The sequence below is a fragment of the Trachypithecus francoisi genome, unplaced genomic scaffold (genome assembly GCF_009764315.1).
Source record: "Trachypithecus francoisi isolate TF-2019V2 unplaced genomic scaffold, Tfra_2.0 Contig00783, whole genome shotgun sequence".
NCBI lineage: Eukaryota > Metazoa > Chordata > Mammalia > Primates > Cercopithecidae > Trachypithecus > Trachypithecus francoisi.
In genome coordinates this window covers 52457-64062 of record NW_022680895.1, presented here as the reverse complement: position 1 = coordinate 64062, position 11606 = coordinate 52457, and the positions used below count along the sequence as shown (strand labels likewise).

Genomic DNA, 11606 nt, shown 5'->3' with positions numbered 1-11606 from the left:
CATGGTGGTGCCTGCCTGTAATCCCAGCTACTCAGGAGGTGGAGGCTGCAGTGAGCCCAGATCGTGCCGTTGCGCTCCAGCCTGGGCAACAAGAGCAAAACTCTGTCTCAAAAAGAAAGAAAGAATGAAAGAAAGAAAAAAGAAAGGAAGGAGGCGAGGGAGGCGAGGAGGCGAGGGAGGCGGGAGGGAGGCGAGGGAGGGGAGGGGAGGGAGGCGAGGGAGGCGAGGGAGGCGAGGGAGGCGAGGGGGCGAGGGAGGCGAGGGAGGGGAGGGAGGGGAGGGAGGGGAGGGGAGGGGAGGGGGGGGAGGGAGGCGAGGGAGGGGAGGGAGGCGAGGGGGGGGAGGGGGGGAGGGGGGGAGGGGGGGAGGGGGGGAGGGGGGGAGGGGAGAGAGAAAGGAGGGGAGGGGAGAGAGAGAAAGGAGGGGAGGGGAGAGAGAAAGGAGGGGAGGGGAGAGAGAAAGAGGGGAGGGGAGAGAGAAAGGAGGGGAGGGGAGAGAGAGAAAGGAGGGGAGGGGAGAGAGAAAGGAGGGGAGGGGAGAGAGAAAGGAGGGGAGGGGAGAGAGAAAGGAGGGGAGGGGAGAGAGAAAGGAGGGGAGAGAGAAAGGAGAGGAGGAGAGAGAAAGGAGGGGAGGAGAGAAAGGAGGGGAGGGGAGAGAGAAAGGAGAGGAGGGGAGAGAGAAAGGAGAGGAGGGGAGAGAGAAAGGAGAGGAGGGGAGAGAGAAAGGAGAGGAGGGGAGGAGAGAAAGGAGAGGAGGGGAGAGAGAAAGGAGAGGAGGGGAGAGAGAAAGGAGAGGAGGGGAGAGAGAAAGGAGAGGAGGGGAGAGAGAAAGGAGAGGAGGGGAGAGAGAAAGGAGAGGAGGGGAGAGAGAAAGGAGAGGAGGGGAGAGAAAGGAGAGGAGGGGAGAGAGAAAGGAGAGGAGGGGAGAGAGAAAGGAGAGGAGGGGAGAGAGAAAGGAGAGGAGGGGAGAGAGAAAGGAGAGGAGGGGAGAGAGAAAGGAGGAGGAGGGGAGAAAGGAGAGGAGGGGAGAAAGGAGAGGAGGGGAGGGAAGACGGGAGGGGAGAGAGGAGATCTACGTCCAGCGAGAAGCCCCCAACACAGACCACACACCCTGGAAACATCTGCTCCTGTGAGGTTTTTAGAGACAGGGTCTCACTCTGTTGCCCCGGCTGCAGTGCACCGGTACAGTCACAGCTCACAGCAGTGTTAGCCTCCCAGGCTCAGATGATCCTCCGGCCTCAGCCTCCCTAGTAGCCGGGAGGACTAGGCGTCCCACCACCCAGTCCAGCTAATTTTTAAAATTTTCTCAGGGCCAGGCACGGTGGCTCACGCCTGTCATCCCAGCACTTTGGGAGGCCGAGGCGGGTGGATCACAAGGTCAGGAGATGGAGACCAGCCTGGGCAACATGGTGAAACCCCGTCTCTACTAAAAATAAAAAAGATTAGCCGGGCGTGGTGGCGGCGCCTGTAATCCCAGCTATTTGGGAGGCTGAGGCAGGAGAATCGCTTGAACCCGGAGGTGGAGGTTGCAGTGAGCTGAGATCGTGCCACTGCACTCCAGCCTGGGTGACACAGTGAGACTCTGTCTCAAAAAAAAAAAAAAGAAAAGAAAAAGTATTCTTACAGAGAAGAGGGTCTCACTGTTGGCCAGGCTGGTCTGGAACTCCTCGGCTCAGTCAGTCCTCCTGTGTTGGCCCCCGATGGTGCTGGGAGGACAGGCCTGAGCCACCGCCCGGCCACCTACAGCTTTTTGTCCCCAAATTCAGACCAGGAAGAGGCACAGCTCAGGCGTGAGCAGCCTGAGTCGACGCCAGGTGGCGCCCAGGTCCCGAGCCAGCTCTGTCAGCAACGCAGCCTCATCCCCGGACCTGCATGTCCCCTCTCGTCCCAGAGCTCGACCCCCCAGAGCCATCATCCCGCCAACTGCAGGGCTCACCCTTCCAAGGACCCTGGCCGGGGTCTGGGCCTGCGAGGTGGTCCGTGGACTCGCTTACGGACACTCCTTCTGCTCAGCCTCCTGAAGCCCTTGGATGGCTTGGAGGGCACAGAGACCAGGTACTAAAGGATACTGATGGCTACACACACGTCCCTGAGCTCACCCCCTGGGGACGCCCAGAGCTCCTCCCACAGCACCTTCGAAGCTCTCATTCCATCTCTCAGTCTATTAACAGGGCAGACGGAGCCCAGGAGATTGACGGCTACACACACACACACACACATCCCTGAGCTGTCCACCTGGGGACGCTCTCATTCTATCTCTCAGTCTATTAACAGGGAAGACAGAGCTCAGGAGATTGACGGCCACACACACACACATGCACGCACGTCCCTGAGCTCTCCACCTGGGGATGCCCAGCGTTCCTCCTACAGCACCTTCAAAGCTCTCATACTGTCTCTCAGTCTATTAACAGGGCAGATGGCACCCAGGAGATTGTCAGCTACACACACACACACACACAACACACACACACACACACACACGTCCCTGAGGTGTCCACCTGGAGACGCTCTCATTCCGTCTCTCAGTCTATTAACAGGGAAGACAGAGCCCAGGAGATTGACAGCTATACACAAACACACACAACACACACACACACACACACACACACACACCTGACTTCACACCTGGGGATGCCCAGAGCACCTCCCACAGCACCTTTGAAGCTCTCATTCCGTCTCTCAGTCTATTTAAACAGGGCAGATGGAGCCCAGGAGATTGTCGGCTACATATACACATACACATACACGTACACACACACACACACACACACACGGAGCCCAGATTGACAGCTACACACCCCCCTCCCCCTACACACACACGTCCCTGAGTTCACCACCTGGGGACGCTCTCATTCCGTCTCGCAGTCTATGAACAGGGAAGACAGAGCCCGGAGAGGCCTCTGTCCCGCGCTGCCTGGCAAATCTGGGTTCGATTCTGAGTTCAGCGATGTTAAAAAATAATAGTCTACGTCCCCTGCTTAGGGCTACATATAGCAAACCCTATTTACCCCAGCTGGGCACATCACGATTCCACCTGCAGAGGCTCCCACCACTGTCCTAGGTCCATCCCCAGCTTGGCGACGGTTCCAAATGCCTCCCCCGACCGCTCCCCCAGTCAAGGTCTCGCTCTGTCGCCCAGGCTGGAGTGCGGTGGCGCGATCTCAGCTCACTGCAACCTCCACCTCCCACGTTCAAGCGATTCTCCTACCACAGCTTCTGGGGTAGCTGGGATTACAGGCACCTGCCACCACGTCCAGCTAATTTTTGCATATTTAGTAGAGTCGGTGTTTCTCCGTGTTGGTCAGGCAGGTCTCGAACTCCTGACCTCAGGTGATCCACCCACCTCGGCCTCCCCAAGTGCTGGAATTACAGGTTTGAGCCACCGTGCCTGACCTCGGACACCTATTGGTGCTTCTTGTTTGAGATGGGGTCTTAACTCTGTCACCCAGGCTGGAGTGCAGTGCTGCAATCTGAGCTCACTGCAGCCTCCACCTCCTGGGCTCAAGTGATCCTCCCACCTCAGCCTCGCGAGTAGCCGGGACCACAGGCACCGACCACCATGCCTGGCTAATTTTTTTTCTTTCTTTTTTTTTTTTTTTGTTGTAGATAAGGGGTCTTACCATGTTGCCCATGCTGGTATCAAACTCCTGAGCTCAAGCAATCCTCCCACCTCAGCCTCCTTCCCAACGCATAAATGGAAGAGATATTTCTGCACAGTCCCCGCTGTCTCCCTCATTCTGTTTTACAACTACGGTCACATAAAGTAACGCAAAAAGGCGAGCCCCGTTATTCCCCTTAAAACGTAGCCTGGAGCTTACAGGAACCTGGCAGGTGGTAAAGAGTCAGAGGCCAACTGAGATCACACGATTTTAAGCGAATTGAGGTGATTTGAAGCTCATCAAGGGCCCCTTTCACTCAGGTGACTTTAAACGAATCGAGTTCTCCTTTCACAGAACGAAAAGGGGAGGTTAATTTACACAAATGCGCAGGCTACGGCCACCTGTCCTTCCTAGGGACTTCGGGCTAAAAATGTCACCTCTCACACCGGTAATCCAGGCCCTGCAGGGCTGTTAGGAAGGGAATTAGCAGCTGGGATACCCCGATCCTACAATGAGGGGGGATTAACAAACCCTCCTGAAATACCAAGAAGGCTATGGCTTCCTGCAGACGCTTAAGGAACATGCCAAATGCAACTGATCTGAAAAATGCAAGAACTGCTGGTGAGGGCTGGGGTTCCGGGACGCTTTGCACACCACGGGTCACAGTTTGTGGGGGAGCTTCTCTGGGACCGGCTGCCTCTTACCGTCCCCTGGACCCAGGGGGGCACCGCTCGCATCTTCCTGGCATCTCCCAGGCTCCTGCCCCACTCACAGCTCCTCCGCAGGGGCTCCCGAGGCTGGACTCAGACCCGCTGGATCCCATCCAGGCCCCCAGTGTAGACTCAGAGACCCCTGGGATGGACTCGAGGCCCCAAAGCAGCCATGGGGACCCCTGGGAGGCGTCCGGGACCCCCAGGACAGGATTCGAGCCCCCCAGGCTAGATGTGGGGACTCCTGGGCGGTGTTCAGGACGCCTGGGGCTGGACCCAATCCCCCAAGGCTAGATGTGGGGACCCCCTGGGCGGCATCCGGACCCCCAGAGCTGGACTTAAGCCCCCAAGGCAGACGAGGGGACCCACCTGGGCGACGTCCGGGACCCCCCAGAGTAGGTCTCCAGCTCCCAGAACAGAGATGGGGACTCCTGGGCGACGTCCGGGATCCCCAGGTCTGGACTCAAGCCTCCAAGACAGATGTGGGGACCCACCTGGGTGGTGTCCGGGACTCCCACGGGGGAACGCCAGTCTCCAAGGCAGACAAGACGTGAGGATCCCCGGGCGGTGTCCGGGACCCCCAGGGCTGGACTCGAGCCCCCAAAGCAAACTGGGGCCCCCGGGTGGCGTCCGGGACCCCCAGAGCTGGACTGAGCCCCCAAAGCAGACATGGGGACCCCTGGGAGGCGTCCGGGACCCCCAGGACAGGATTCGAGCCCCCCAGGCTAGATGTGGGGACTCCTGGGCGGTGTTCAGGACGCCTGGGGCTGGACCCAATCCCCCAAGGCTAGATGTGGGGACCCCCTGGGCGGCATCCGGGACCCCCAGAGCTGGACTTAAGCCCCCAAGGCAGACGAGGGGACCCACCTGGGCGACGTCCGGGACCCCCCAGAGTAGGTCTCCAGCTCCCAGAACAGAGATGGGGACTCCTGGGCGACGTCCGGGATCCCCAGGTCTGGACTCAAGCCTCCAAGACAGATGTGGGGACCCACCTGGGTGGTGTCCGGGACTCCCACGGGGGAACGCCAGTCTCCAAGGCAGACAAGACGTGAGGATCCCCGGGCGGTGTCCGGGACCCCCAGGGCTGGACTCGAGCCCCCAAAGCAAACATGGGGCCCCCTGGGTGGCGTCCGGGACCCCCAGAGCTGGACTTGAGCCCCCAAAGCAGACATGGGGACTCCTGGGCGGCGTCCGAGAACCCCACGGCGGCACTCCAGGCTCCAGAGCAGACGTAGAGACCCCCGGGCGGTGTCCGGGATCCCCAGGGCTGGACTCGAACCCCCAAGGCAGACGTAGGAACCCCTGGGATTGAAGTCAAGCCCCCGAGGCAGCGTTACGCACCCTCGCAATCAGACTGGGACTCTACCCAGCGCGGAGCGGGGTAGGACGGGAGCGAGAACGAGGTGGGTGAGGGCAGCGCCGCCGGGGTTAGGGTCCTGGCGCCTACAGGGCCAGCGGCTGCACCAGGCCCCAGGTCTGGCAGGAACAGCCCACGCCTAATGAGAAGCGGCCCGGCCCCGCCTCCTACGCCCGCGGTGCGTGCCAATCAACAGCACATGACGCGGGTCGACCAATGAGGAGACCGCCCGTGCTGCGGAGCCCGCCCCGACTGCGCGCCAATTACCAGCACGTGACGCGGGATGACCAATGAGAAGCACGCCCTGTGCTGGGGCGTGGCACTGGGGAGCCCTCCCCGGCCTCACGCCAATCACCGGCACGTGACGCAGGATGACCAATGAGGAACACGCCCTGTACCGGGGAGTGGCGCTGGGGAGCCCGCCCCGGCCGCACGCCAATCACCAGCACGTGACGCGGGACGACCAATGAGGAACACGCCCTGTACCGGGGCGTGGCGCTGGGGAGCCCGCCCCGGCCGCACGCCAATCACCAGCACGTGACACAGGACGACCAATGAGGAACACTCCCTGTACCGGGGCGTGGCGCTGGGGAGCCCGCCCTGGCCGCACGCCAATCAACAGCACGTGACGCGGGACGACCAATGAGGAACACGCCCTGTACCCGGGAGTGGCGCTGGGGAGCCCGCCCCGGCCGCACGCCAATCACCAGCACGTGACGCGGGGCGACCAATGAGGAACACGCCCTGTACCCGGGAGTGGCGCTGGGGAGCCCGCCCCGGCCGCACGCCAATCACCAGCACGTGACGCGGGGCGACCAATGAGGAGCACGCCCTGTGCCGAGGAGAGGCGCTGGTGAACCCGCCCCGGCCGCACGCCAATCACGAGCACGTGACGAGGATCGGCCCGTGGGCAGCCCCGCCCCACCGCTCAGCCGCCCGACAAGCCATGTGGGCCCTGCGGGCCGCCGTACGCCCGGGACTGCGGCTCTCCCGCGTGGGCCGCGGCCTCCGGGCTCCGAGGGCAGCCGCGCCGTCCTGCCCCGCGCGCGCGCTCGCCGCTGTCCGCCGCAGGGACCCCGGGAATCTGGAGGGGTCATGGGGCGGAGGGCGGGGTCTTCGGACGGATGGCGGCCGAAGCCGTGCAGAAGACGACGAGGAGGAGCTGGAAGATGCGGACGAGAACGCGGAGGAGGAGCTGCTGCAGGGAGAGCCTCTGCTGCCGGCGGGGACTCAGCGCGTGTGTCTCGTTCACCCTGACGTCAAGTGGGGCCCGGGAAGCCGCAGATGACGCGACGTGACCGTGGCGGCGCTTCCAGGAGCGAAACGGGAGCTGCGATCTGGGGGCTGGGCTCTGGGGGGAGGGTCTCATAGGTGAAGATTCAGGGGCGGGGCTCTGTGGGGAGAATCTCATAGGTGGAAGCGCAGGGGCGTGGCTCTGCAGGGAGGATTTCATAGGCGGAGATTCGGGGGCGGGGCTCGGGAGAATGACAGGAGACTCAGGGCGGGGCTCTGAGGGGAAGATCTCAGGTGGTGACGTAGGGGTGGGGCTTCGGGGGCGAGGCTCTAAGCAGAGGATCTGATGGGTGGAGACTCAAGGGCGTGGCATTGGGGGCGGGGCTCTGAGAGGACGATCTAGGTGGAGATTCAGGGGCGGGGTTCTGTGGGGAGAATCTCATAGGTGGAGGCGCAGGGGCGTTGCTCTGCAGGGAGGATTTCATAGGCGGAGATTCGGGGGCGGGGCTCGGGAGAATGACAGGAGACTCAGGGCGGGGCTCTGAGGGGAAGATCTCAGGTGGTGACCTAGGGACGGGGCTTCGGGGACGAGGCTCTAAGGAGAGGATCTGATGGGTGGAGATGCAAGGGCGTGGCATTGAGGGGCGGGACTCTGAGAGGACGATCTAGGTGGATATTCAGGGACGGGGTTCTGTGGGGAGACTCTCATAGGTGGAGGCGCAGGGGCGTTGCTCTGCAGGAGGATTTCATAGGCGGAGATTCGGGGGCGGGGCTCGGGAGATTCATAGGTGGAGACGCAGGGCGGAGCTCTGAGGCGAAGATCTCAGGTGGTGACCTAGGGACGGGGCTTCGGGGACGAGGCTCTAAGGAGAGGATCTGATGGGTGGAGATGCAAGGGCGTGGCATTGAGGGGCGGGACTCTGAGAGGACGATCTAGGTGGATATTCAGGGACGGGGTTCTGTGGGGAGACTCTCATAGGTGGAGGCACAGGGGCGTTGCTCTGCAGGGAGGATTTCATAGGCGGAGATTCGGGGGCGGGGCTCGGGAGATTCATAGGTGGAGACGCAGGGCGGAGCTCTGAGGCGAAGATCTCAGGTGGTGACCTAGGGACGGGGCTTCGGGGACGAGGCTCTAAGGAGAGGATCTGATGGGTGGAGATGCAAGGGCGTGGCATTGAGGGGCGGGACTCTGAGAGGACGATCTAGGTGGAGATTCAGGGGCGGGGTTCTGTGGGGAGAATCTCATAGGTGGAGGCGCAGGGGCGTTGCTCTGCAGGGAGGATTTCATAGGCGGAGATTCGGGGACGGGGCTCGGGACATTCATAGGTGGAGACGCAGGGCGGGGCTCTGAGGGGAAGATCTCAGGTGGTGACGTAGGGGCGGGGCTTCAGGGGACGAGGCTCTAAGCAGAGGATCTGATGGGTGGAGATGCAAGGGCGTGGCATTGGGGGCGGGGCTCTGAGAGGACGATCTAGGTGGAGATTCAGGGACGGGGTTCTGTGGGGAGAATCTCATAGGTGGAGGTGCAGGGGCGTGTCTCTGCATGGAGGATTTCATAGGTGGAGATTCGGGGGCGGGGCTCGGGAGATTCATAGGTGGAGACGCAGGGCGGGGCTCTGGGAGGAAGATCTCAGGTGGTGACGTAGGGGGCGAGGCTCTAAGGAGAGCCAGACACACTGAGGGACGGGGGTCTCGCTGGACCAGAGGGGAAACGGCCTCTTGGGGTGCCCAGGTAAGCTGGGAGCACGCACCAGTAGGAGTCGGAGGACGCGGAGGCTGCACCTGTGTCGAGACTCACACCCCGTCCTGGAGAGATTTAAACTGGTGAAGTTTAGGTCGGGGCAGTTTTTAGAGTCCAACAAACAGGGTGGGCAGTGGACCGGCTGTAACCCCACCTGCCCCTGCAGCCCCCAGCCAAATCCTCCTTCTGGGTGGCCCCCGCGCCGTCTCTAAGGCTGGGGTCCTGCACGCGATCCTTGCGCTTCCCAGGTTTTTGACCATCTGGCTTACAGTGCAGAGTGGGGAAGACGCTGCTCACTTGTCCAGCTGGGAGTCGGCTTCCCTGGGTCACTTGCCGAGGTGGGGGTCCGCTTCCCTGCCTCACTCAGATGCATGTCATCCCAGCCGGGATGTGTTCACACGTCTCTGTGTGTGTCACACCAGAATGTGTTCACCATCCGTGTGTCTGTCCACACTGGGATGTGTCCACTGGGCATGTGTCTGTGTGTGTGCCTGTTGGGATGGGTCACACTGTGTGTGTGTGTCTATGTCTGTGTGTTCCACCGGCTGTGTCCACCGTGCATGTGTGTGTCTGTGTGTCCTTGTCAGAACGTGCTCACCGTGTGTGTCTGTCCGTCAGGATGTGTTTACTGCGTGTGTCTCTGTGTATGTGTCTGTGTGTGTCTGTCCCTGTTGGGATGTGTTTACTGTGTGTGTGTCTCTGTGCGCGTGTATCTGTGTCTGCGTGTCTGTGTGTGTGTCTGTCCCTGTTGGGATGTGTTTACTGTGTGTGTGTGTCTGTGTTTATCTGTGTGTCTGTGTGTCTGTGTGTGTGTCTGTCCCTGTTGGGATGTGTTTACTGTGTGTCTCTGTGTGTGTGTGTGTGTCTGTCCCTGTTGGGATGTGTTACTCTGTGTGTCTGCGTGTCTCTGTGTACGTGTATCTGTGGATGTCCTCCTTCCTCTCGGGTTGGCCACCAGCGCCTGGCCTTCCCCTGTGGCTTCTCAGTTGCTCTCTCCTTTTGTAGAAAGAACTGGAAGCCGCGTGGAGGTGTTTGACCGCTTCACCGTCCTGCACATTTCCGGTGCAACGCCCGCATGAAGGAGTGGCCAGGAATCCCCTACTGTTTTAAAGGGAACATTTATAGCCAGGAACAGACGTGCACAGGGGCCCCGTGTACAGAGCGGGCCAGGCACGTGTCTCTGCCGTTCTGAGGCTGCTGTCTGGGCTCCCCCCTGGGGAAACAACAGGGACCCTGACCAGGGGTGGGGGCTCCATGGAGCCAGGAAGATGCTGTATATGTGTGTGTGTGTATGTCTGTGTGTATATATATACACACACACGCACATATATATATATATATATATATATTTTTTTTTTCGAGACACTCTCCCTCTGTCACCCAGACTGGAGTGCAGTGGCGCGATCTCGGCGCACTGCAACCTCCGCTTCCTGGGTTCGAGCTATTCTCCCGCCTCAGCCTCCTGAGTAGCTGGGATGACAGGTGCCTGCCACCACGCCTGGCTAATTTTTGTATTTTAGTAGAGACGGGGTTTCACCGTGTTAGCCAGGCTGGTCTCGATCTGACCTCATGATCCGCCCATCTCGGCCTCCCAGAATGCTGAGATGACAGGCGTGACCCACCACGTCCGGCCACAATTAACCGTTTTAACGGATCCAGTTCACCAGCATTTAGCACGTGGTTCCGCCGGGGGCAGATCTGTGCAAACTGCACCCCAAAAGCCAAGGAAGCTGACGGCTGAAGAAAGAAACTGACTCAAGCACTTTGGGAGACTGAGGCGGGCGGATCACAAGGTCAGGGGATCGAGACCACAGTGAAACCCTGTCTCTACTAAAAATCCAAAAAATTATCTGGGCGTGGTGGCGGGCGCCTGTAGTCCCAGCTACTCGGGAGGCTGAGGCAGGAGAACGGCATGAACCCAGGAGGTAGAGCTTGTAGTGAGCCGAGATCGCGCCACTGCACTCCAGCCTGGGTGACAGAGCAAGACTCCATCTCAAAAACAAAATAAATAAAAAAATTTTAAAAAATGTAGAAATATGTAGGAAGGAAGCCGTATCTCCGAGAAGAGTGGATCCCGGTGCTCCCGGCAGACCCAGGGCTTCACCCCAGGGAGGAAAACGCAGGAAAACATTGCTATGCGAGTGGGGGGGGCCCTCAGGGACAGGGAAGGTGCCTCAGGGGCAGCCACGTGCACCTGCTAAGGGCAGGGTTTATGGTCCAGGCTACTTTGACCCAAGGGCGGGATTTAGGTCACATTGGAGAAAGTGACAATCATCTTCGAGGCCTTCCCAGAGCAGGGGTTGGTCAGAAGTGAACATGCTGATTGGCCTCCCAGACGGATCTGCTCTCTGTTCCACAAACAGGCGTTGTGAGACGCAGCCTCCACCTCTCTCTAGCTGCCCCCACATCTCCCGAGCTGCCCCGTCTCTCTACCTGCCCCACATCTCTCTACCTGCCCCCACCTCTCTCAAGCTGACCCCATGTCTCTCTACCTGACCCACCTCTACCTGCCCCCACCTCTCTCTACCTGTCCTCATGTCTCTCGAGCTGCCCCCACCTCTGTGTAGCTGCCCCCACGTCACTCTACCTGCTCCACGTCTCTCTAGCTGCCCCCACCTCTCTCGAGCTGCAGCACATCTCATGACTTCAAAGGAGACCCTATGCCCCTTAGGCAGTCACTCCGCAGCCCCTGCCAACCACAAACCCAGGTTCTGTTTCTGCAGCATTGCCTGTTCCTAGAAATGGAACCCCACGCTGTCCTCTTGTGTCTGGCTCCTCTCACCGAGGGCAGTGTCCCCAGGTTCCTGTTTATGGCTGCGTAGTATTCCACTGTGTGGACAGTGCACACTTTGTGTGTCTCTTCCCCTGATGACGACCTGGGCTCTCTCGTGAAACCACCATGTGTGCAGGTGACCTGTATGCAAAGCCGTGGCAAGGCAGGTCCCAGAGGCCCTCTGCCGGCTCCCA

At 60.4% G+C, this 11606-nt stretch overlaps 1 long non-coding RNA gene across 1 annotated transcript; it reads right to left on the bottom strand.

Annotated features, from left to right (window-relative positions):
• Positions 1-1620: 1620 nt before the first annotated feature.
• LOC117088797 lies at positions 1621-2900 on the bottom strand. The gene is made up of 2 exons (XR_004439332.1): positions 2773-2900; positions 1621-2612 (listed from the first exon to the last, which is right to left on the bottom strand). It is a non-coding gene; the product is annotated as an uncharacterized LOC117088797 (long non-coding RNA).
• Positions 2901-11606: the final 8706 nt, after the last annotated feature.